Source organism: Caretta caretta, chromosome 1, assembly GCF_965140235.1.
Source record: "Caretta caretta isolate rCarCar2 chromosome 1, rCarCar1.hap1, whole genome shotgun sequence".
Taxonomy (NCBI): domain Eukaryota; kingdom Metazoa; phylum Chordata; order Testudines; family Cheloniidae; genus Caretta; species Caretta caretta.
Window position 1 is genome coordinate 104,742,894 of NC_134206.1, and position 21,649 is coordinate 104,764,542.

Sequence of the window (21,649 nt, forward strand, 5' to 3'; positions counted from 1 at the left end):
GACGTTTCCAAGAGGGCTCTTTCCCTGTTATATATTTGTTAGATGCTTGGTGGTGGCAGCAATAAAGTCCAAGGTCAAAAGATAAAATAGTTTGTACCTTGGGGAAGTTTAATCTAAGCTGGTAAAAATAAGCTTAGGGGGTTTTTCATGCAGGTCCCCACATCTGTACCCTAGAGTTCAGAGTGGGGAAGGAACCTTGACAGGGTTCAAACCTTGGAGGGGTGGGACATGAAGCAATGCCTCTGCTTCTGTCTCTGCAACTAGCTCACAACTGCTGCTGTTTCTCTGCTGCTGCTGCCCACCTGTTACAAGATATCACACTCTCTGAACTGTTTTTCACTGTCCCACACAACGCCTAGGGCTTAGCTCAACATCAGTGCCAGCTCTAGGGATCACTAACCAGAAACAGGGATGTGCAACTGAGTCTAAACAACTCTATCATTAAACACTGGAGAGAAGCAGATAAAAGGGTGTCTAGGACTTTTTGAACAGCAACTACCACAGCAAATAGAAATGCCTTCGCCTCCACCTCTACCTCCCCCTTCCAACAACCAACTCTCATTTTCACTGGGATTTGGCATCTCTATCCCCTGCTTAGCAAGTGAGGTTCAGTTTAGGGTGACCTCCTCACTTAGGGGGCATGCTAAGCACAGTTCTGTTGCCCTTTACAGTTAGGATAACAAGGTTTCATTACCCCTTCATACTAGAATGATTTGTCATCCAAACTGCCAAAATTGATCATTTTGGCAAAGCAGCTCCATCACGCTGCGTACCTAGGCAGAATAGATGTGTGTATGCCAATACTGCTCCTGAAGTCTTTTCCCCCAGTGCATCACGAGATATCAGGGGGAGAGCTCATTCAGACCCTCCTTACACTTAGACATTTTCATGGGATGGGAAAACCATTTCCCATCCAGCTCTACTAGTATTTGACTTTAAACAGTCTGCGAGTCTGAACAAAACAAGGAGATTGGTGAGCAGAGTTTTGGAAAAAAAGCAGTTCTGAAGGAAATAGAACAGATTTTAAAACATAGCTGTATATTTGACATTAATTATTGACAAATCCTTTCAAAAATTTACCTCGTTACTTTCTTAAACACTTTTCAGTGACACTGACTATGAATGCAAGTGGTACAGATTGCTTCTCATTCTGTACAATGCTATTATTTCTTATTACTATTATTATTAACACTGTAATGCTGAGGAGTACTGGTTGGTTTACAAACCTTTTTGAGATTGGACGGAAACACACCTTTCAATTAACATAATTGTCAGGATAAATTAATCACAAGCCCCACCCCGCCTAAGACAAAAGGTGGCCACGATCCCATCCAGGACACTGTGTCTACACTACAGTGGCTACAATGGCACAGCTACATCAATGGAAGGGTTTTTTCCCTTCAATGTAGATAACCCACTTCTCCAAGAGGCAGTAGCTAGGTCAACAGACGAATTCTTTCATTGACCTAGAGCAGGTGTAGACCAGGCTCAAATAGGTGGAGCGCTTTTGCTGAATATTGTTTGTGTTTTGTGTGTGCATGCATGTGTGAAGGAAGATACAACACGCTGAAGACGTGAACACACAGAACAGAGAGAGAGAGAGGGGCAGAGGCAAAAAGCAACAAAGCCAAGCATCAACCTCTAAGCATTGTGTGACCCTTGAAAAAGCTAGAGAGAGGGTTCTTGAGTCAAATGTTGGGAGAGGCTTGGGGGTCATAAGCTAAGAAATTACTTCTTTTTTCTTGATTCTGCCTGCGTTTGGAGAAGAATAAACAAGATTGCAGCAAAGAAAATACTAGACTCCATCAATTTCTACTTCCAAATGGAACATCCCCTGGGCCCCAAACTTTGACTTGCTGATCAGGTCAAAAAGGGGCAAAAATAATAAATAAGCATTCATTTGGGGAGTGTGATGGGGCAGAGAGTCCCCACCCCAGCAGAGAAGTGGTTAAAGAAAGTCTATGGGCCCAACTAGCCCCACCCTGCTATATCTGAAGCTAATGCCAAGACTAGAGGAGGGATAAAAGGAGAACGCCTGTCTCAGTTGTGGATTGGCTAGCCAGGAAGGAGGAAGGAGTTCATGCCTGAAGGGAGCTTTGCATGCAGAGTTATGGAGAGATACGTTTGCTATCTGGAGCAGACACTGGGGAGAACCAGTTGGTGAGTGCCAGGAGTGAGCGATGACCCAAAGGAGACAAACCTGAAGGAAAGGCAGGGAGCACCCCCTTGGAAAACTGGGGAACTATCCAGTATTGAGTTGTTTGCTTTTTTTTTTTTTAAGAACTTTTCAGGGCTGAGCCCTTCCAACTCATCCATCTGGAGGGAGATAAGGCTAAAGGGACAATTATCTACTGAGCCAGAGCCCTGCTACAGTGGGCACCAGAGGTGGAGACTTCTTCCGAGGAAGACTCATGGATGCAACAGGGATTCTGGAAGGTCCATAAGCGGATGCAGCTCCCCCATGATGCTACAGAGAGTTTTCAGTTAGAGAATTTTGTTTTGTTCCCATTGTTGGTTTTTTTAATGTTTTAGATTTTCAAAGCATAGTACTAATTAACCAATCAATTTCCTGCTTCATGTTCTTTGCCAGGCTCTATTTCTCATCAGTAGTTAATCACATTTGGAATAGTTTAGCTTAGTTGAATATTGTGTCTCAGCCTCTTTGTGCTCAAATGAAAATGATATCGTCTCAACATTTTACCCTAGGTTTGCTATTGGGCAATGGCAAAGTTCAAGTTCAAGAATCAAATTATGAGACACCAAACTTGTTGTAAGATTGGAAGATTAACCAGACTATTTCTGGTGTTGTAATGCATGGTCTTACTGCAAGATTTGAATCTCAACTTGCATGTCAATTCAACTGAGCTGAAAATGTGTTGCAGCAAATTTACTTTAGTGTCTCTGGAAAATGGGGATTTTAGAATGATTGAAACATCACCAGAGTAATTCTACTCACATTACCTCTTACAAAATTTTTGCTCCCTTTGCACTACTATTTCACAAGATTTTTCAAACTAGACAAAAGCCAAAGGCAGGATAGTTTAATGTACATTTTTGGCACTTTCATTTTAATTCTACTCATTAAAGGTCACAGGGACCAAGCATATGTTTACTTGACTTTGTGAAGGTGATAAAGCTGCAGCTATACACAACCTGAAGGAGCTCCACATTTCTTTATTTAAGCTTGATGTAGAAATCATTCATCTCTTTTCTCTAGGCAGCCCTGGTTCAATATTACAGGGTAAAGGCATTATGCTTCACAACCTTTAGCTGGTTTTTCATTGATCAGTGACATTAATATATCTATAAATGACACAACACAGCAAATTAATATAAATTTGAGCCTGAGCAAATTTATCTACTGCAGAGAACTACAAAACAGCAAATACCTATGCTATGAGGTAATGTCAGGTGAGATCGCAATCCTAATTCATTTTAGCTAAATCTACTTTTTAACTTGCATTTCCCTGTTCTTGTAATATAAAATACATAAAGGTACAGTAGAAGCTTCTTATTAGGGCAAACCCAGGCAAAAATAGATATACACCAGTTAACAGTCCTGATTTTGAAATTATGGCAGGAAATATTGTGGCAATAGACAATCACTTTTATTTCATAAATTGCTTTTAAAAAAATAGATGGGAAAGTATTACAACACAAGAAAAAAACCTTTCCTAAAGTTAAATTTAGGACACCTTTACACAGACATTAAAATCAATTGTAAGTATAATTTAAGTTTCATTATGGCTCAACTCTTTTCCAAGGGCTGAGATCTATTCTGTATTAGGTATTTCTGTGTCCCCCATTACCACAGAATCTGAGCACCTCAAAATCTTTAGTGTCTTTACCCTCACAATGCTGTCAACCTGATAGGGAAGTACTGTCATCTCCAATTTACAGACAGGGAACTGAGGTACAGAGAGGCTAAATGATTTGCCCATGATCACACTGGAAGCCTGAGGCAGAGTAGGGAACTGAATGTAGGTCTGAGATGAGTGCCTGACACACTGAACCTATCTCCTTTTCCCAGAAGGTTGCCATCTTCAACTCCCACTGATTTTGGTGGCTTGACATCTCACAGAATTGGACCCACAGTTTGGCTGATCAGTGAGGACTGAACTAAATGAAGTTAGAACCATTGGGACCAATCTTTTTGTGTCAGTACTACTTCGGATGAGGTGAGGGGAAAGAAGGTGGCTTTAAACCACCTTTATGTTGTCCTGATTCTAATTGTTTCGGTACTGAAACATAACTTAGAGCAGTCTATCAGCTACCCTAAATTACACGGCTAGTAACAGCTCTGGAACACAGTGAAACATATAGGAAACAGCATGGGTGGAGGCGAGACAAAAACAAAATGAATATACAGACCAACAGAAGTCAACTGATAAAGGTGAGTTGTTAAGTGAGTTAACCAAGTAGTGGCAATGAGGTGGCAGTAAAAATGAATTGGCAATCAAATAGCATTGCTATGTTAAGATGGTAACGTTAATGGATTATAGCAAAACAGACACTTAAATGGAGCTAATGGATTAAAAAACCTGTGAAGGCTAGTTAGATGGCACACAACAACAAGCTCCCAAACACCAGGAATGCCACAACCTGGCACACTTCATTAAAAGGCAGAACAAATGAAAACCATTAAAATGTGCAAGGTCCAGCTGTGACATAATGGTGCAAGAAGGCACTCTCTTCGAGCCGAGTCCACTGGAGGCAGCTGAGGCACTGTATTTGAGGCTAGTGGTTTTTACAGCCTGCTCAGGTAGCGCCTGGGGGCATAAGAGGTAGGACTTGTAGTATATAGCCATCTAGGATCCCTGTGGGACCGGGGAATAAGTAACAGGCCTGGTCTTCTGTGAAGTATGGAGGAAAATGCTAATTAATAATACTAATGACATATAATGAATTACTCAGGATGCTGAATCAGTGTTGTTCTATCAATAGCCCTGTTGAAGCAGTTCTTATTTATTTTTTTCAGGGTTTTTTAGCAACCTAGAGGCAAAAATGGAGCATCATTCCTAACTTCTAAGGGATTTGCTATTTGTAACCCATCCTAACATTTCCAAGGTGCAGAAAAAAGCCATTAATCTATATGATACCAGATGGACCATGAAATAGGGAAAATATGAGGGTCTAAGTGAAGTCCTGTCAAAATTCCCCCAGAGATGCACTGCCCAGCACGGCAAACAAAGTTGAGAGCAATATAGGGGGTACAAAAAGAACAGGCACATAAATTAAAAGTTAGAACTCATTTGTCACTATCCAGAGTCCACTATGGTTTGGGGCTTCTATCAGATTTCACCCTTCAGAGAATTACGGTCTCTTCACCAATTTTATAAGGCCACTGGCACTTTTCTGCCTGTTATTTAACCTCTCACCTCTTACTCTCTTGGTAGTACACTATGCAAGAGGCCTGCATGATGAGTGCCTGTAGCAATGTGTTCTGGAGCTAAATTGCATTTGTAAAACTTTCTCAAATAAAAGAAGCAGAGGAATCTTTTTCATTCTCAACTATAACAGAATAAATATTTTATCATCTCTTCTTAAAATGCTCATCTATAATTCTATAGGCTTACAGAAAGATTTAAAGATGGAATGCTTTTAAGTCATATTTTAGTTTCAATCACATTACAACAGTGTATTGTACATTTTATATTGAGATCTTGAAGTGATTCATGACAACAATGTGCTTAAAATACTCTATAGGATTTCAGACTGACTTTTAGTTATTCTCTTCAAGTAAATTGCCACATTTTTCAAATGCCACAAAACAGTACATAAGCAAAAGAAAGCTCCATGTGAATGAATTCTCATCACGAGTAGGCTTACAGAATTGTGTGGAGGGTCTTCTTTTTTTCTTTTTTAGAATCTCTCCAAAGCAGATGAATTCAGTAAGCGAGCAATAAAACATTAATGAAAAGGCATGCTGAAGCATTTGAAGCGGGGAAAACAATCATTTCACTTCTCATCAGATGTGCAGAGAGATTAATCTGAAGCCCTTCAATAAACATAGGCAAGAATTTTATCTAATTACAGATGTCCCTCCCAAGTCATTAGGGAGTCCCTCACTAAAGGTCAAGATTCAAGAAGCAGAGCTTAAGGCCACATCTGTTACTGACCTTGTGCACTACAGGTAATCAAGAGCACTGTTGCTTCATAGGACTTTGATTTGTGGTTTCCTATTCCCAGGAGAACTGCTGGAGCCAGGCAAGAATATGTGACCTGCTGAAGATCAGTAAGGGGGGAAGAGGCATAGATGGTGGAAGGTACAAAGACAAAAACAAAATAAGAATGAGGTAAGGCGACTGTCTTGCTTTATGTTGTTTCAGATGAAGCAGGTGTATCAGGAAGGACTATTTTGAAATGGAAGAAGTAAAAAGAAAAGTTAATTTTTATTTTGTGATATCTTTTCATGCAGGTTTTCTTTCATCCCAGAAAAATCATTTGAAAAGGACGATGTTTGAATAACTGCTTTCCCTGTCAGACTACTTTGTATCACTCACAACCATCATTTTACTTGAATAATTCTGATGGCTGACAGCTTCTTGTGCTACATCTATCCTAAACACCAGTGTTGGCAGCGTGTAGTGTACATATAGCTACACGTCACAGAGAAAAGCAGGTTGCATCCACACTGAGGTGCACAGCTGCACGTGGCAGTGAAAGACTTCAGCTGCTGCAAGGCAGTAGGGAAAGGTTTCAATATCTCCCCCGCTGCCAGATCTTTTCACTGCAGCAAGGAAAGGGTCTGGCAGTGGGTAAACCCTCTGCCAAAATCTTTCCCTGAAGCGAGAAAGGGCTCCAGCAGTAGGAAGCTACCCAAGGCTTTCCCCACTGTCTCCTCTCTGCCAGACTCTGCTCACTGCTGGAATCTTTCCCTGCTGTGGGGAATGTCTTCAGCAGCAGGGTGCTGCGGGACACTACACTACTACAATTAGCAGTGGGAAAGCATGGTTTGAGCAAGAAAAGAGATATGTAGGGTATGTGGTTGGGTACACACCCATGCCGTTCAGGCATGTCTTTACTCTACTTGCTAAGCCACGCCTTATCGGCTACACTGCTATTTGTACCTGTGCTAGGTACATATAGGTATGTGCACCACACACCACCAAAAGAAGCATGCAGTGTAGATGTATATTTGTACAAACAGAAATTTAAAAATCTGAAAAGAGAACTATCCAAAATAAGAGCTCTGCACATAAAGAGGATAAAGAAATTCTAATTCCTGCAAATAAGAGGATTTAATATCATGCAGAGTTCTGTACATCTTCCTGCATTCTCTGATGAGATTTTAAGTCTTTTCCTTTAAAAAAAAACCTCTATTTGCACTGCTGCATGACTGAGCTTTTACCTCTGGTGCATTTAATATTTGGGTTCAATCTCATGTACATTGAACTTTACAGCACTTTAGATTTAAAAATCCTAACAGGCATATATCTTCAGGGTCAGCACCATAATTTCTGAATCCTCCTAGGTGTGTGTCATAAACATACAGCTAAGGGTAGCATAAAATCCCTCCTTTACCTGTAAGAGGTTAAGAAGCTCAAATAACCTGGTTGGCACCTGACCAAAAGGACCAATAAGGAAAGAAGTTCCTTTCAGATCTGTGCGGGGAGGTCTTGTTTGTGTGGTCTTTTGTTGTTCTCTCCGGGACAGAGAGGGACCAGGGCAGGAACAACCATCTCCTAAAACCCTACCTAAAATAAACTTCCACGATCACAAAAATTGTAAGTAATAGCAAGGAAATGTGTTAGCTTATCTTTTGTTTTAGCTTGTGAATTTTCCCTATGCTAAGAGGGAGGTTTATTTCTGTTTTTGTAACTTTGAAGTTTTGCCTCGAGGGGAATCCTCTGTGTTTTTAAATCTTATTATCCCGTAAAATTACTTTCCATTCTGATTTTACAGAGCTGCTTCTTTTACTTTTTCTTTATAATAAAGTTCTGTTTTTAAGAACCTGATTGGTTTTTAGTGTCCTGAAACCCCAAGGGTGCTCACCTTGTTTACCTATTTGGTTGGTATATTATTCTCAAGCCTCCCCAGGAAAGGGGGTGAAGAGGCTTGTGGGGGGATATTTTGGGGGAAACAGGAACTCCAAGTGGTCCTTTTCCTGAATCTTTGTCTAACTCATTTAGTGGTGGCAGCGATACCCTCCAAGGACAAGGAAGAATTTGTGCCTTGGGGAAGTTTTTAACCTAAGCTGGTAGAATTAAGCTTAGGGGGTCTTTCATGCGGGTCCCCACATTTGTACCCCAGAGTTCAGAGTGGGGAGGGAACCCATACAGTGTGTAAGTGCACTATTTATCCTGTCTATCTTTTTATCCAACTACCTTTCAAAAGCAATTTGGAAAATGAAAAGAAACCCCAATATTCTTTCCCACATAGCAGTTAAAACTCCACATGTCTATCTGTGCCCTCTAATCCATCAGTGTTCATGACTTCTATGTCACTCTCAGTCCCATGGCTGACCTTGGGGGTTAGTGGGACAGTCTTATCCCAGGCAGTAGCAGGGGGCAGTAGGTTGAGGGGTGTGTGTGTGTCTTACTGATGGCCATACCCAGGCAGGGATCAGGACCCAGCTTGCTCCATGCTCAGCTCCAGCCCAGGCTGTCACTGCTGCTTCCTGTCTGGCTGGCAGGAAGAGAGGGAGGGCATTGACCACCTGGTGATTAGGAGCCTTGGCTCAGCCTGCCCTTCAATACCTGTGCAGGCCCAGGGGAAACACTACAGTGCTGGCTGACAAGGAGCTATGAAAAGTCTGGGCAGGGGGAGTAGGGAACAAGCCAAGGTTGTGGGGGCAATTGCCCCCTGCTCCATAGAAAATTATGCCCCTGCTAAACCCTCTCCTCATTGACCTCTCTTCTGTGTTTCATTCATCAACTGCCTCTACTGCAGGCTCTCTGCCAACCCAACTTCCTTGATTAACCTCTTTATATCACTGCAAAGTCCATCCCATCAACCTCTAAACTTGGGTCACTCCTATCAATTGCTTCCCACACTCCTTCTTCCAGGGACTCTGGAGAAAATCCCATGGTTACAAACACTTCCACCACTGTAAATTCATCCTCTGCTCCTTCTGTTCTGATATCTTGCTGGTGCCAAGGAACACTGTTTCTCCACTCTGATACACACACGCACACACTCCCCATTCCAACTGCATACTCCTGCTCCTCCACACTAGCACCTTTGACACTCTCCTAACCCTCTATCCCCCTTCTGCCCTGTGCTCCCTCTCTGCATAGGACCTTGCTGATTTTACCAAGAGAAAATCAACATGACTTCCTCTCTTAGCTCCCTCACCATCACTTTCTTCTCTTTCTCCCTTCTTATGGACACTGAAGCCTATTTCCTGCTCTCTTCTAACTATGCCACCTGTCCCAGTAACTATAGCTCTTTCTGCTTCATGACCTCTTTGAAGGAGTGCTGGAACAATTTGTATAATGGGGGTGATGAGAGCCATTGAACCAAAGTGTAAGCCGTGTATATAATGGAAACCACTTCATGCCAAGAGTGCAGCAGCACCCCCAGCACCCCTAGTTCCAGAACCTATGCTCCCTTGACCACATTTCAGCCTCTCCTTAATTTCTCACTTTCCTCTGCTTCCTTCGCCTTACTAAACTGGCGTGCTTAGGTCTCCCCCATCTTAAAAATACCCATCCTTTGTCCCCACCTGACTCTCCAACATGTGCTTTCTCCCCTTCACACACACACTCAAAACTCCATTCAAAAGCAAAATAATTGCCCCAGCTCCATCATTGTTCCCTCCATTGTGTTCTCTTCACTCCACTGGAACTACCCTTCTCTAAAATGCTTTTCATGGCTAAATCTCACGGCCTCTACATACAGTCGTCCTGACCTCTCACAACAGCTTTTGACACCATGAAACAGTTCACTCCATCTTGAAATTTTTAAATCCCTCGATTTTTGTTACTGAATTCTTGCCTCGTTCTCCTCCTTGTTCTCTGGCATTCATTCCTTCAGCATACACTATTTGGGTTGCACATGACATTATGAACCCTTTTCCTAGGGTATATTATACGTTCACATAGGTTCATCGAACATGTCCTCCTGAGTCTTTTTTCCACCTTCTAATCTGGGAAAGTCTCTGTCCTGGTGTGGAGGATGTGCTGTTGGACAAGGCTTCCACTGCAAAGAATACAAAGCACAAGGGTAGCATTGCTGGTGCATACCTTGCAAGCATCTGGGTACAAACCTGGTCCTTATGCTGCAGTGCTGTGTGCCGCACTGATGCCAGAAGAATTAACACTGGAGCGGTGCGGGAAAGTGTCCTACCGTGGTGGACAAAATAAGGTAGCCCTTCCCAGAAACCTTCTGCAACGGATTGCAGAGTACTTCCATGAATGCTTCCTAGAGATCTCCCTGGAGGATTCCAGGGCCATGTACATAAACAGTCTTTTTCAGAGAGCCATCCATAACCACTATATCATTTTTTTTGTTCAGATTCAACGTTAAAAATAATAGCATGTAATCCCTAGAGTTTGATTAGAAATGTGTACTCACCAGAGGTGCCTTCCCCAGCATCACGCTCCACCAACAATTGGTCCTGTGAGGGGACGGGCTCCAGAGTTAAAAGAAGATGTTTGTTGTTGGGGAGAATGGATCCTCCACTTGTCTGTCTTACATTCTCCTTCTCCTCCTCTTCTTCTTCCTTGTCAGCAATGTCCTCTTCGTTGTAGCCCGTGGTCGCCCAGGGCTCCTTGGAGGTATCCACGGCGTGTTTTGGTGTAGTGGTGAGGTAGCTGCCAAGAATTGCATGCGGCTTCTCATAGAAGTGTCTTGCCTGTGGCTCAGAATCAGAGGGACTGTTCGCTGCCCCTTGTCTTCTGGTATGCTTGCCAAAGCACCTTTATTTTCACATGGCACTGCTGTGTGTCCCTGGTGTAACCCTTTTCCCCCAATCCCTGTGTGATTTTGGCATAGATGTTAGTATTTCTTCTGCTGGATCGGAGCTCTGCCTGCACAGACTCTTCTCCCCACACAGGAATAAGATCCATCACCTTCTGTGTACTCCATGCTGGAGCATGTTTGCAACCTTGAGCATCCATGGTCAGTGTGCTGACGAGCTCTCCATGCTGATCAAACAGGAATTTGAAATTCAAAAGTTTCCAGGGCTTTAACAGGGGGGCCAGCTGTTTCCTCTGTACCTGGCTGAAGTGCAGTAGAGTTGAAAGTGCTCTCCAGAGCGGTCACCGCAGAGCACCGTGAGACACCTCCTGGAGGCCAATTCATTCGAATTACATAACTCAGTGTCTCCACTATCCCCATGTTGATGCATGGATGTTGACTCAAGCGCTACACCCCTCGCCGAGGTGGAGTACAGAGTCGACTTTACAAGCCCTTTAGGTCGGAGGAAGGGACTCGATAGCATAGACACATACATTATTAACTCGACCTAACCTGGCATATGTTGACCTAACTTTGTAGTGTAGACCAAGCCTCAGACAGAGCATTTCAGCTGGGCACCATGAAGCTTTTGTTATACACAGCCAGTTGGAACCAGAGACAGAATAAAACAGATCTCTTGCTAGTCCTAAGCACCGAATGATCACTAAACACAAGCCCTAGGTGTAACTGAAGGAAAATTTAGCCCAGGTTCTATTTGGCAAGAAGTGTTGCCCTTGTACTGTCAATCAAGATCTCTCAGAATAGGTCTCATGGGACTGATGGAACTGTATATCTATTTCTGCCATTATTTACACCTGTGCAATCAAGATCAGAACCTGGCTCCCTAGCTCTAGTAAGTAGTGAGGTGTGGAATTGAGCATGAACCACAAACAATATGAAGTAATAGTGCAGAGACCACAGATACAGAATGAAACATACTATAATATTAGTCTTATCTTGCTATACAAAAGGGATTGACAATTTTTAAAAGGCAAAATAACCTGCATATCATATAAACTTTAAATACAATTACTTTTATTTTATTCCATTCCATCTTCTTAGTCTTTGTCTCTTTTTCAGTTTGAAATATTATATCTATCTGTATTTTTACTTTCCAATGACTAATTCACATTGCCTTATTTATGGCTTTGTCTTTGGGTCTCAAGGTGACCTTCTGTGCTGTTTCATTTTTTCCAGTTCTCACCTAACTGTTTATGTCTCTCAAGTACAAGAGAATACCGATTTGAATTCTATTGTGTCTTTTGCAATTGCAAAATCACCCCATGGGTTCAATCTGTGGTGTACCATGTTAGTTGAAGATAAATGCATTAAAATTCTTGCAGTAATACTTGCTAATAGCCTTTTAGGGTTTCAAGAGTCTATCTTAAATTGCTGAATCCCAAAAGGAAAGGATAGGGATTCCTGAAAGCTTGTGAATTCTGTTGAACTCTGCAAAGTTGTGTACCTGCAGCAAATCTGGTGAAATGAGTTTTTCTTTTGCCATTTTCAATACTGGAAGTAAAATTCATTTTTCCCTGTGGCACTTTTGTCAATTTCACCACATTTTAAAAGCAATTTTTGTTAGTGTATATTCACTTCCCAAAAATGTAATGTGTGAATCATTTAATGGAGACGAGAGCTGAAGGGCTGAGTGGAAAGTTACTGTATCTCTTGGTTTTCAATCGATCTGAATATAACCAATGTGATCGCTGGCATTCAAACTCAATTGGGAGCCCTTGAAAAAGAATTAAGGTCAAGTATGTCTAAAAAGAAATTGATGTGATGACTAAATACAAAAATGGTTAAAATCACAATTCTGTGCTGTCTGAGTTTCTTATACTTCTGAACATCATAAAGAGGACACTAAATGAACTATGAAGCTGTGTTTTGGAAATGAGAGAGGAAAAATATACAGAAAAGGAAAAACAGGAAATACAGAATAGGAACAAATAAATCAGTTAAAAGTTCTATACAAAAACATGGTAAGAGACAATCTCTGCCCGATAGAAATTACAATCTAAATAGATGAATATTACCATTCCTGTTTTACTGATAGGTAACTGAAATAAAGAGAGAATATGGCCTGAATTCAGAAAAGCATTTGAACATGCACTTACCTTTAAGCGTGGGACATAATGCAAAATCAATGAGATTAAATGTGTTGAAAGTTAACAATGTAAGTGAATTGCAGAATTATGCATAAGTGAGTTGAACAAGGTCCTCCCTAAATTCATAGTGGAGCCAGGATCTAACCCCAGAGTTCCTGAGTCCCAGTTCATTGTCTTAGCAAGAACAATGTACTTCCTCCTTTTAAAAGTTTTACTATTTTTGTCATACCTTTTTAACCCTATTTCTTTGAATTCTGGTTCCTCTTAAAATACAACTCTCTCAGCTCTTCTTGCCCATTAGCTTTTATGTAAGCATGGGGCATGGGTCACTTGCTGGAGGATTCTCTGCTCCTTGAAGTCTTTAAACCACGATTTGAGGACTTCAGTAGCTCAGACATAGGTGAGAGGTTTTTTGCAGGAGTGGGTGGGTGAAGTTCTGTGGCCTGTGTTGTGCAGGAGGTCAGACGAGATGATCATAGTGGTCCCTTCTTACCTAAATATCTATGAATCTATGAAGTTAGCCCCGTTTCTTGGACTTTTCTATCCAGATGAGAATGTTGATTTGTCTTTGTAATTTCATAATTGTTATAAAATTTTACTGCAAACATTTTGGAATGCAATATTGGCATTAGTAGGCAGAGTTAATATTAATTCTTATATAAATCGATAATTAAAAACAATTACCCTTTACCCAATACAGTAGGATAAGTGTCCTGATTTTGTCTGTATTGTGATAAGCAAAAAGCATTCCACATACATTCTGTTTTGTTAGAGTGTTGATAAATCTCAAGTTCATTTTTACTGCAGTCTTTTGCTTTACACTTACAAAAGACTGACTATGATGAGCTGAATATATGGTATTTTATTTCTTTGTCCTTGCTGTTTACGGAATATTTGTAACAATCTTTTCTGGTCTCCTTGCAATGGTAAAATAATTTGTCTTCTGAACTAATTTGTGGAATGGAAAATGTTCCCAGTTTGCTTTCTAAGCTAGAATGAAGTGACAGAATCCAGAATGCCCTTGAAAACCTGCCTGTATACAGCCAGCACCACATTTATCTGTAAAATGCCAAGCGAACTGCTAACATTCAATACATAAATAAACACTATTATCTTAAAACAATTGCCAGTTTGACACAGCTTTCCTAATTTTCACTTCCTTTTCTCATTTTGTGATATATCTTGTGACTCAGAGGCAGTACTTCACAGTGGCCCTCATCCACCAGAGCTCTCAGTCACAGGCTGAACTTTCATCATGTTGAGTAAATTCGTTGACTTCATGGTTTGCTGGGTTGGGCCCTGTTGAGGTGCTGCTCTGCTGTGGCATTTAATAATTCCTAGGCAGATCCTGTACTTTTCTGTTTCTTTAATTCTGTCTATTAATGCTGATTTCTGAGAGCTCTGGTTATAGCTCATGGGTTCTAAGTAATCACTGAAAGATACAACTAGTGGTGATATGAATGTATCTAAAGATATAGGGTTTGATCCTACATTTGAAGTACTACTTATCACCTTCAACTCCTTAAGTTCAGAGAAATTGCAGGTCCTCCATTTCTCTCAAGATTTATCCATTTGAACATGATGGTATTTATTTTCCTTCAGATGGAGAGTCCATTTTCCCTTTACCTCAGTTATGCACTGTACTAATATCCCAAATTCATAGTTTAAGCTAATAGATACATATTCATATATATCACTTTCCATTTACATGGAAGTTTGTTGTGTATATTAGAGATCTGAAGACCCAATCTGTACAGTACTTTTCAAATAATAATTATCTATTATGAGCTGAATAATGACAGGTTTCAGAGTAGCAGCCGTGTTAGTCTGTATCCGCAAAAAGAAATAATGATATACCTGTAGGTATCTAGTGATATACTAATCAACTTTTCTATCTATTTAGAAATTTAGGCAAAGGATAATACATTAATTCTGTTTAAAAAGTCTTGAACTCTTAGGAAAGTAGCTTCATATCCTCCTGGGCTCACATGTGAAAATGAGATTAGTGGTCTCACCCTTGTCCCTCGTGCACAAACTAGGGCAAAACTACTGCCCAGTTTAACTCAATTTGCCACAATTTACTTTCATGAAGACATTTTTAAAGAAAAAATATCTTCAACATCAATAAAATTGGCATCAAAGGTGTGCAAAGAAAAAAGGCACCAGTCAAGACAATATATATAATTAAGGATGAACTGAGTTTTGCACTCAAAACAGTTATGTATAACATATGGTACTTGAATGTCTGTGAACCCACACACTGAAAAACCATAGACAAAACAATACTGTCTGTCTTTCTCTCCCCCGTTATCTGTAATAGTGTAAATAGATTTTCACACTTCAAGTCCAAAACATAAAAAAGAGTTCATGGCTAGAATATTGTTCATTCTACAATGATCTCTTCTTTCTAAGTTGACATTGGTGTAGAGATAGGAATGTGTATATATCTCTCAGGTATTTGATCCTGTGACAGGAGGACTCGTGAACCTCAGTAGTCAATGTCACACTCTAAGGAGTGTGAAATGTCTCACTGCTGGACAATAGATCCTGCAGTTTGTTACCATTTCTGCTTCAAGATATTTGTGCTCAGTATTTCTCATGCTAATAATTTTACATACAGTGAGATTACCACATATGTTAGGGTATGGCTGTAGCATCCCTTGGGTTTCAGTCCAAAGGGGAAAAAACTAAGCTCTGAGGCTATTCTTTGATGTTTATATCAAAGTGACACTGTGATTTATGACAAGAACAAAATGCAAAATATATACCAACAGAAAGGATTGTTTTGAAAATAGCTTGTGTTGAATTCTCATTTCTTTTTTGTGATCTGCTGGCAGCTTGGCATTTGGGCTGGGGCTTGGTATATCTTGTTTTTGGTATTTGCACATAGAGGAGGATAGAAAGTTATCTGCATTTGACTGGATTCACACCCCAACTGACAATTACAGCTATTGTATTGATATTATTTTTCTTGGCAACAACTATAATTTCATAGTAGGCTATCAAAATTTCTCTAATTCAGTTAGGCCTTGAAAATACAATAACTGGGTCAGAAAAACAAGAAAATAGAAGAATAGGATCATTAAGTTACCACAGCGAAAGAGTCCCTTTTTTGATAAGCTGCATCTTGCCCCACTTCACTCTTGTTTCAGTCTCCGATCAACCCCAGCTCCAACTAGTTCCATCTGACAAAGCACTTTCAATGGAACATTCCAGGTCTTAAAGGTGAAGTAACCACACACAGCTCTTAAACCTCTACGCCACAATACTGTGCAGTTGCCAATAGGTAATTGCTTAATTTAAAGGTAGTATGATAAGCAAATACCGTTAGATGTCATGATGGTCCATGAACACTTGGACCTGGATCCATAGATTCATAGATTCCAAAGCCACTGTGATCATTTAGTCTGACCTGCTGTATAATGCAGGCCAGAGAACTTCTCCAGAACAATTCCTAGAACAGAGCTTTAAGAAAGCTATCCAGTGTTGATTTAAAAGTTGTCACTGATGGAGAATCCATGACCCTTGGTAAATTGTTCCAATGGTTAATTACTCTCACTGTTTAAAAAAATTATGCCTTATTTCCAGTCTAAATTTGTCTAGCTTTAACTTCCAGCCATTGGACCATGTGATATCTTCCTCTGTTAGCCTGAAGAGCCTGTTAGTAAATATTTGTTCCCATGTAGATACTTATGGACTCTAATGAAGTCACCCTTTAACCTTCTCCTTGTTAAATTAAATAGATAGAACTCTTTGAGTCTCTCACTGAGGCATGCTTTCTAATCCTTTAATCATTTGTGTGGCTCTTCTCTAACCCTCTCCAATTTATCAACATCCTTTCTGAATTGTACACACTAGAAGCGGACTTGTATACCACCAGCGGCCACACCAATGCGAAATATAGACATAAAGTAACCTCTCTACTCAAGATTCCCCTTTTTATGCATTCCAGGATCACATTAGCTCTTTTGGCCACAGCATCACGCCATGAACTCACATTCAGCTATCCCTGCCCTCCCCCGAAAAAAGTATTTTTTTCAGAGCCGCTGCTTCCCAGGATAGGGTTCCCCATCCTGTAAGTATGGCCTACATTCTTTGTTCCTAGATGTATATATTTACATTTAGCCATATTAAAATGCATATTGTTTGCTTGCACCCAGTTTTCCAAGTGTGATCTCTTTGAATCAGTAATCTGTCCTCTTCATTATTTACCACTCTCCTTATTTTGGTGTCATCTGCAACCTTTACCAGTGATGACTTTATGTTTTCTTCCAGGTCATTGATAAAATTGTTAAATAGTATAAGGCCAAGAATCCTACACTGGAATCACAACAACTCCTTATTGATTCCCCATTTACAATTTTAGACCTATCAGTTAGCCAGTCTTTAATCCATTTAATATGTGGCATGTTAATTTTATATTATTATAGTACTTTAATCAAAATTTTGCATTATATCAAGTCAAATGCCTTACAGAAATCTAAGTATATTCATGCATCCGATGAAGTGAGCTGTAGCTCACGAAAGCTTATGCTTAAATAAATTGGTTAGTCTCTAAGGTGCCACTACTACTCCTTTTCTTTTTAAGTATATTATATCACCACTATTACCTTTATCAACCAAATTTGTAAGTGTGACAGAATCTATTTTCCATAAACCCATGATGATCTGCATTAATTATGACCCTCCTTTAATTCTTTATTAATGAAATTCCATCTCTACAAAGGAACATAAGTGTTGCAACAACAAGGGTTTCAAGGCCTAACTTTTAGGCACCTAGAAAATCACAGGAATAACAGTTTTCAGAGTAGCAGCCGTGTTAGTCTGTATCCGCAAAAAGAACAGGAGTACTTGTGGCACCTTAGAGACTTACAAAATTATGCTCAAATAAATTTGTTAGTCTCTAAGGTGCCACAAATACTCTTGTTCTTTTTGAGGAATAACGGTGTGATCCACAAAACCTGAATTAGGTGTCTAAGCTTCCCATACAATCACTGTGAAAATCTTGGCACCTTAGACTGCAATCCACAAAAACCAGCACGTTAGAATGGGAGCTGCCACCTTTATAATCACTAGTCCAGTGGCTAAGGTTGTCACCCGGGATGTTGGAGACCCCTGATTCACGTCCCTCCTTTGCCTACTGAAGAGAAGGAATTGTAACATGTATCTGCCACTGTAACATGCTGCTGGGGATACTCAAAGCTACCTCAGGAAGAGGTGAGTTTTGCTGGTAATTAGACTTTGCATCAGATCCCTGCCACACCAGTCTGTCTTCCCCACCAGCAAACTCCTCAAGGCTGTCCCAGCCCAAACCTCACCTAGCAGGTAACAATCAGTGAACTCCAGCCCCCTAGCTCCTCAGAAATGTTTTTCTACAATGCCCAACCTCTACTACAGTGCATTCACAGAAGACATTGATTTCACTGATTTGTTAAAGAGTAAGTATGTTACAGCTTATTAATTTTACTAGGGCTAAAACACCATTCCTTTCAACCATGCACTGAATTGGTTCATAGTAAAAGTAGAACAAGTTTATTAACAAAAGAGCACAGATTAAGTGATTCCAAATAAAAGAGACAAAGGTAGAGATGGTTACTAGCCAATAAAACTGAAAACACAAATTTAAAAATCTAAAAAAATCTAACAAGAGACAGTCTTTGCTCAAGATGATTTCTTTTAAACCCAGTTTTCTTTCCAGCTTTGTATTGGCCAGGAACCATCACAGAACCATCACAGATAGCTTGGTTTCTTTGTCTCCATGGTGAAGGATAAAGCTAGAGTCTCTATTTGTTTCTTATATCCCCAAAGGGATGTCCTTGTCTTTCAAGACAGGAGGCTTCCTGGGGATTTAGTCTCCTGTGTCTCTCTCTACAATGCAGGAGCTGTGTTATTTCTCTGTCTCTTGAGTTCAGCAACAATGTAACCCACCGACCCCCTGGTTTTGCTCAATAGCTTGGTTTATTGCTACTGTGTAAATTGAGGAAAACCTTCATTCCCTTGTCCAGGACAGTTTTGTTTGTTACCTTTACCAAGGTGTGGCTATCTTGTCTGAAACATGTTCTAGTAATGTTATACAGAGGGACCTCATAAGTTCACAGGTAAGATTAATGGATGCATTTTACAATTATCTTAATACCTCAAAGGTTATTAGCTTTCACATGATACAACACAAAGCATATTTTGTACAAATATCATTGCAGTAGTGCATAGGGGGTGAATACAGGGGTGCGTATGGTTACAGGTGTCTCTCAGTTGAGTGCTCTAACCACTGGGCTATAGACGAGATCTCACTCCTTTTTCTGGATCAATTCTTATTTAATTATCCAATTAAAGTGGAACAACTTTAATAGGAGTGTTGAGGGAGCACCACATCAGAATATCCCACAATTCAGTGGCTAGAGCTCTCACCTGAGATGTGGCAGAGCTCTGTTAAAACCTCTTCTCATCAGAAAGAGGGGGACTTGAAGTGGTGGTCTCCCACATCCCAGGTGAATACCCTAACCACTGGGATCAATATTATAGGAGAGGGCTGCCTCATCCAGCTGTTTTGTGTGGAGTCAGGTGTGTCCTGAGCATGGCTGCAGGAATGGGCCCTGCATGCAAGTTAGATGGAGGAGCACCTGTCTTTCTCCAGTTCTTGGATTACACTGGGGCTTACACAGGAAATAGGCATTTGCATGCTTAGGGTGAAGCAACAGTGCTTGTGCTCAGAGGAAGGGAACTTTTACTGCAAAAATTTAGGCACCAAGTGACCCTTAAAATTGGATTTAGGGATCTAAATATGGAGATAGGTGTGCAAGTACCTTTGTGGACCCAGGCCATGATCCCTTCTCCAAATAGTTTTCATACTCTGAGTAGGAAATAATAAGCATGGTATTATCTTGAAAAGTGACTCTAGCAATGGCCTGGTGCAGCTATGTTTGTTCCTCAGTGATGTACATATCATATCTGCTGAAAAAAATGTTTTGGAAAATATCAGAGTTGCAACTTCAAACTAGAATCTAAAATTCAATCTGTGTTTTTTTTCCAAACATACACATTGCCAACAATAAAGATTCCAATTGTGTAAGACCATGGAGAATCAGCCTGTAAGATTCTGCCTTTGGAACATAGTTAATTCTGTTGATTATGTGAGAGCCAGAATAGAACCCAATTCACTGTCTCTTAACTATCGTGCCACTGAAGTGCTGACAATAGTAAATTACAACAATATTTTTTGTCACTGAAGTAAGAAGCTATGTTGCTGAATATATAAAAGTGGTGGTTCTGTTGAGTTGAAAGTGTGACATTTTTACAGAGTAACTTTTCTGACAGTCATTTTTGGTGACCACTGTATAAGCCATTTTTTCAATAAAAATTGCACATGTGATGTTCAGTTAATCTTCTTTTATTGATGAACAGTCAAAATGAGAGCTCATAAGGATAAATCAGTTAGCAATTGTAAATATGTTCCTCTGTGTGTGTGTGTGTGTGTTTTCCTTAACAGATTGAAAATCCTGAAGTTGAATTTATATGTAGAAACGTCGTTCAGTAAAGTTGATCTAATCATGGAGAATCTTAGATTTTTTTCTTCCCCAATGAAGCAAACTCATTATCCTTGCTTTAAAAAGCAAACAAAAACAAAACAACAACAACAAAACAGCTTTTTTGTCTTTTCCAACCATATATTTTCAACTGCTTACAACTCTCCTTTTAGGCATTATTATGAGAACTGTTATTAATTAAGCACTGCAACAGAATAACAATGCCTCAACATTGCTGTTCTCCATAGTTATCAGTTATCTTGGTTTCATTCATGTACAGAACACAAGAGGTTAGATGTCAGAGGCATTAAAAATTCAACTGAGTGAAATTTAAAGTTCGCATTAAGTGAGATTGAAGGGGGAAATGATTCTCAAAGCCAAATTTAGGGGTGTTTCTAAAACATAGATCCTAGCTGTCTCGTAAACCAACACAAAGGAAAAAGGGATTATGAGTTGTGCCCTTATTCCTTTTCACTGGTAACCCCTGCTGCTCTTCTCAGGCTCTGATCCCCATAGCTACATCAGTGTGCTAGGTGATTTACGCTACACCTAGTATAGACCTGAAGCAGACCTCGGAGTTACATTCTCTGTTCTAGGCATATCTTTGGACAGCATAATGACATGATGCACTCTTATTCTGGGCTTGTGGCAAAGTTACAATTAATTCATAAGTGAATAGCACATCTAAAGGTATGACTTAGTTTAACTCACATCTTCTTCCACCTCAACCTTTCTATCGTGTATGTTACACCAATGTAGACTGTCATTAGACTCTCTTAAATGAACAAATATACTTGGACGCACATGTATAAAAACATAGAAGGATGTTTATGTTATACCACCTCTTAAATGAGGCCCCTGTAACTTTAAATGGAGGTATTTTAGTAAATCAATTAAAGGAAGAATTTATATTAGTTGTTGAAGTGAAAAGGAGAATTTTCATTATCCAGTCTGATTTACACAAACTCTTCAAGGTACCATCTATCCATTTCTATTAGTGGTGGGTGAACCTCAAAAGGTTAGGAGCTTCATTTACAATAACTTCCCCAATCTACATATATCTCAGCCATTTTCCATCTTCTTCCTAACACAACTGGGTTTATCCTCATGCTTCTC

The 21,649-nt window shown here is 40.1% G+C and overlaps 1 long non-coding RNA gene across 1 annotated transcript in view; it reads left to right on the forward strand.

The window, feature by feature from the left end:
* The window catches only part of LOC125638691 (uncharacterized), a 140,531-nt gene extending 132,544 nt beyond the window's left edge, over nt 1-7,987 (forward strand). Inside the window, exons 3-6 of the long non-coding RNA XR_007357280.2 lie at nt 2,282-2,483; nt 4,031-4,178; nt 6,190-6,296; nt 6,419-7,987. This is a non-coding gene — a long non-coding RNA (uncharacterized LOC125638691). The remainder of the gene's footprint in view (nt 1-2,281; nt 2,484-4,030; nt 4,179-6,189; nt 6,297-6,418) is intronic.
* Nucleotides 7,988-21,649: the final 13,662 nt, after the last annotated feature.